The 5,453-nt window shown below is 49.7% G+C and overlaps 1 pseudogene; it reads left to right on the forward strand.

The window, feature by feature from the left end:
• Positions 1-1,751: 1,751 nt before the first annotated feature.
• On the forward strand, positions 1,752-4,855 carry LOC115512999 (annotated as a pseudogene).
• The last annotated feature ends 598 nt before the right edge of the window (positions 4,856-5,453 follow it).

Raw genomic sequence — 5,453 nt, forward strand, 5'->3', positions numbered from 1 at the left:
TACTTAACTAGATTGAACAGTATACCCCGAAAATTAATGGCCACCCAAAACCTCAGACTGTGACTTTATTTGGAAATACGATCTTTGCAGGTGCAATTAGTTAAGGAAAAAGGAAATCCTGGTGACAGTGGACAAATAAGGACCTTATAAGAGGAGTGGACACACAAACAGAGACATACAGGGGAAAAGACCATGTAATGGTCTGAAGACTCAACTATGCAGCTGCAAGCCAAAAAATGCCAAGAATTGCCTGAAGCTGGGAAGAGTCAAGGAAACATTCTTCCCTAGTGTCTTCAGAAAGAGGATGGCCCTGCTGACACGTTAATTTTGTATTTCTAGAATTATGAGAACAAATTTCTGTTATTTCCGGCTACTTGGTTTGTGGCAATTTGTTACAGCAGCCCCAGAAAACAAATCCATATACCTCAGGACACTATATGCTAGACATCCCCAGTCAGTTTCCTTGTTTTATAGCACAGAAAAAAAAAATTTTTTTTAATTGCATGAATTCAAAAAGAGAGAAATTAATCCTCTATAAAATTACATATTTTGGGTCAAAGATAAGAACAGATTTTTAAAAGAAATGATATAAGCTGCCTGGAGAATTCCCTGAAAGATCTTAATCATGACCACACACCATTTTATTTCCTCGGATGCCTAGGATAGGTGTCACTGGAGTAGGACCGACACAATGAAGACCAAAATTGAGATGGGTCTTTAAATTAGCCACCTAAGCAAGTTTAATGAGAACTTTTCAAGGAGATTAAGCACATATAAGAAACTCCTAGAGAAAGATGGCAGAGAGACATAGACTCATATAACACTACCCTCCAGAAAGAAAAAGAATAAAGAAAGAACATATCATCAGTTAACTCAAACAGTCCTTTAAAATTTCTTCCAGAAGCAGAACAATTAGGGCTCCCAGAACTAACAAGATGATGACTTCTCCTGACTCCCAGGGAAGAGGGCAGAAGGGGGGCGGGGGGCAGGAATCCAGGAAACCCTCAGTGATACTCCCAACTTGGAACAAACCCAACTCAATGGTTTAGGACCTGCAAGGCCCAGAAACCTAGAATGTTCTTTGAAACACTCTTCTCCACTGCCACAGATTAAGGAGGGGTTCCTGGAAACCAGATGAACACCAAACGCACCCAAAATACACACTCCCCCTGGGTTGAAACATTCTCAAACTGAAAACACCCTTCAGTGCAGAGGAATGTCCCCAGGAATGTCCCTTAAAATAACTATGGAGTGGCCTCCGCTGGTCTCCAGCCGGCCCCGGCAGCGCACGCGGCCCTCAGCTCCCTGGCGGTGGGAGGGGCGGCCGGGCACTCTCAGGACGAGGGCAGTGGCCAGGCCCCCAGGCGACAGGGGGTCCCCGCCAGGCGGCTGGGCCGTGGCACGCCTCGAGGTCCACGAGGTCCAGTACCTGACGAGGAAGCGCTGGGTGACCATCAGGCGCAACCGGTTGCAGGGCTCCGTGGACCTGAGCACGGGCCACTCGGGCTTCATCTGGCGGCGCCACCTCCACGTCTTCACTCCCGGGGCGACAGCGGCTTCTCCCTGCTCTGTCTCTGCAACAGCTGCGGGCAAGAACCGCAAGAACCGTGGGATCGCGGAAGCTGCCGCACGTGTGTACGTTCGGGTTCCCGGGCACCGACGGCAAGATCACGTGAGAAGGCGGAGAAGCGGGAGATTTGGGGGTGAAGCCCACGCAGGCCCGCACTTCGCCCCTGGCCCCCTGACTCCCTGACCCCCTGACCGTAGGCATTCCAGACACCACGGCGCACTTCATCATCTCAGCCCATGGGAACCGTCAGTGCTGCAAACTCCTACCCATCCAGCAACCCGCCCCCCCCCCGCCCCCCCAGGGAGCAGGGTCTTCGGGGTACAAAAATGGGCTGTGTGACACCAGCTGACCTCAATTTAAAGGCCGACAACTCGCAGCCAGAAAAAATGAAAAGGAAGCTTCTGGTGGAGACAGCCCAGAGGATGATTCAAAGCCACCTTATTCCTATGCAGTTAATCGTACAAGCAATTACAATGGTCCCTGATAAACAACTCACTCTAAATGGAATTTATACTCACATCACTAAAAATTATCCACACTACAGGACGGTAGACAAGGGCTGGCAGAATTCAGTCTGCCACAGCCTCTCTCTGAATTGTTATCTCATCAAAATACCACGTTCCCAGGAAGAACTAGGCAAAGGCTCATTCTGGAGGATAGATCCTGCCCCTGAAAGCAAATGAATAGAGCAGGCTTTCAGGAAAAGATGGTACAGGGGCGTGCCTTGCTGCAGATCCCCTCGGGGACCTCTCTCATATAGAAGTGCCCCGGCCCCTCCCAGTCACACTGGAGTGCGGTCTGCTCAGGCCAGTGGTGCCCAGACCCCTGAGAGCCTGTTGAGAGAAGGTTCATCGCGCTCCACCCCCTCCGACCTGGAGCCTGAGTCTGCAACCTCACAGTCCCAACTGCCTGTCATCCAAGAGGCCCTGTCTGTCCAGAGTGCACCAGGCTCACCTCTGTCTAGTTGGGCCTTTAATTGCCACGCAGCAGCAGCAGCTGCCACCAGCAATCAGGCCTGTCACCTACACAGTCACAGCCCCTGTGACCACCTGGACCTCTGAGCAGCTTGTGGTGCAGACGACTTCATATCATCCATCAGATCCCAGCAGTGTCTATTACTGGCGTGGCCAGCCTGGCCCCAGCGAACACATACACCGTCACTGACCAGGCAGTGGTCACTCAGGCAGCCATGCTGGCCCCCCACTAAGACAAAGCCGCAAGAGAATGAAGATCATAAAGAAGTAAAGGTGAAAATAGAACCTATTCCTGTGATTCGCCATGCCTCACCCTATAGGCACTGCTAGCAGGGTCGTTCAGATTTCATAGACCACCCCTGTCCAGGTCACCGCCAGCTACCAATAAAAACTATAACACAAAACGCAACTCACATGGTGCCAATCCCTGCCACCGTCCATGGCCTGGTGAACGGTGCAGTGGTGGGTCCTCTGCACAGGCTGGCCAGACGTGCATGGGTGTCAGCCTCCCTGCCCACAGAGCACCAGAATGGCGACCAGTCAGAGCAGCCAGAGCAGAAGCAGGTCAAGACGGAAGACCCAAGGGGTGCCTGGGTGGCTCAGTCGGTTGAGCAACCAACTTCGGCTCAGGTCATGATCTCACGGTTTGTGTGTTCGATGCCCACGTTGGGCTCTGTGCTGACAGCTCAGAGCCTGGAGCCTGCTTCGGATTCTGTGTCTCCTCTCTCTCTGCCCCTCCCCTGCTCATGCTCTCAGAAATAAATAAACATTAAAATTTTTTTTTTTTTTTTTAAAGACAGAAGACCCAAGAGCATCATCATCGCCCTGAGTGTGGACCGCTGTCAGCTGCCAGCAGTGAGAAAGATGCCCAAAACTAGTGACTGGGACCATTACCACTGGGAGAGCCTGCCTTGTGGGAATGGCTATATTGGGTTCTTGCATTCCCCACAAAAGGTTTACGGGAGCATCCACACTCAAAGAAAGACAGCCAGAAGGAAGGGAGCAAGCACAAAGCAGTTTATTAGGGACAGTACTACTCTCCCAAGAAGGGGGAGCAGGCAGGCCCAGAGGGGGCCTCTGGGGGGGAGAGGACAGGGGTCCTCTCTTTTTGTGTGAGTGGGACCTTGGGTTATGGGGAGTGGTCTCTAATAGAGGCTGCTTCCAGTCATTTTGGGGACTCCTCCCACAGGTTGGGACCAGGAGTTTTTGACCCTACAAGGTTTCTACCCAACCTTCAGGGCAGCTTCCCCCAAGGCAAGGGTGGGCAGGGGGGCTAAAACAGCAATGCAAATACATTATAATGAGTCTAGGGGTTACCCTGGGGCGGAGGTGTAGGAGGAGAGCGCTTGCTCTGTACTGGTGGCTCCCATTCTGTCTGCCCAGGATCTTGGAAGCCACAGTCAGGATGCTGTGCCCCCAGGCTTCTAATGTGTGATGTTGTGCCCCCAGGGCTTCTAACTCCTAACCTATTTATCACTGTCCTTCCCTCCAGCTCACCTCTAACTTAACTGCCTAAGCTTTCAGGACAGCTTTCCTTACTTTTTTATCAACTCTGTGCTGCCCAGAGGGGACACTGTCCTTTACCTACACTGGGAGCACATTGTGTCAGTGGGTAGAGGTTCCTGTGGTTGGGCTTCACATCAGCACTGAAAACACAAAAAGGCGGCCTTAAACCTCCTTAAAGAAAGAAGTCGCACCTGAACAAAAAGCACATGCAACAAAACCCGGTTGGGCAAGCGTCTCCCCACTCTGAGCTCGGCTTGTAATTCCAAGCAGGGATTTGGGGTCCTTGGGGAGGACGGCGCCTGGAGCAAGCAGAGCTGCAGGGACAGTTCGGGAGCCCTCCTCGCTGCCCTCCCAGGACCCTCGGAGCTGGCACTGGTAGATAAGACAGCAGTCTGTTGTACTGTGTGGAATTAGAATATTTTGACGTGTACTTTCTTTATAAAATAATTGGGTCTTTGATGTTTCAGTTCATTCCATTTGTACTGGGGAATTTTGCAATCACCCAGGACCTTTCATGTTGATTTCAGTTGGGGGAAAGAAACAATGTAGTTTTGTTTTTGTTGTTCGGTTTCAGCCTATGGAATGATTTCCTTTTGTCTGTCCTGTTAAAGTCTGGTTGGAGCTACTTGATGGCATCTACAGGTTTTCCACGTTAAAGCAGCTACCTGATCCAGTCCGTCCACCTCCATCTCAGTGTGTAGGACAGACAGACAGATGCCCATGCTGGGCTGCATGTAACCATGACCCCAAGAACTGCTGGACTCTGGAGCTGCACTTAACAGGTTCTCTTTCCTGCTTTCTATGATTTGTTTCTTCGTGTTGACTTTGTCCCAGAATAATTTTCCACTCTAAGTGAAACAAGCCTCCTAAGTATTGTGTGTGTTTAAAGGGACAGAACTGTTCCCACCTCATTTGGAAAAAAGATTCAGTTTTCTACCACACACCCTTTTCAAAAAATAATAACTATGGAGAAAGAAAGAGAAGCAACTTAACGCCCTTTGTAGGTGTAATTGTTCTTTCCAGCAACTATCCCCCAACTCTCAGAAACTGAGGAGAACATTAAGCCATCAACACCTGGCCTCCAGCGCACATTATAAGATGAGGGTACTGAGAGGACCCAGAGGAAAACAGAAGGGAGCAAAATAGAATCCACCCAGCCCCGTGGGTCGATGAGGCCTAGACAGCACCAACCCCTTTCAAATGAAAAGTGTGAATACAAAAGGCTCATCAACAACACAAAAATACTATAGCAGGAAGAAAAGTAAAAAATAAAATGCAACAAGTTTAAAAAAAAAAAAAACTATTCTAGAATGAGCACAGTCCAAGAAATTAGACTTTTAGACTTTGCATTATGACAAAAAATAAAGAAAATTATCTATGAAATGAGATGTCAGATGGGGAAA

This window comes from Lynx canadensis, chromosome B1 (assembly GCF_007474595.2).
Source record: "Lynx canadensis isolate LIC74 chromosome B1, mLynCan4.pri.v2, whole genome shotgun sequence".
In the NCBI taxonomy this organism is placed as follows: domain Eukaryota; kingdom Metazoa; phylum Chordata; class Mammalia; order Carnivora; family Felidae; genus Lynx; species Lynx canadensis.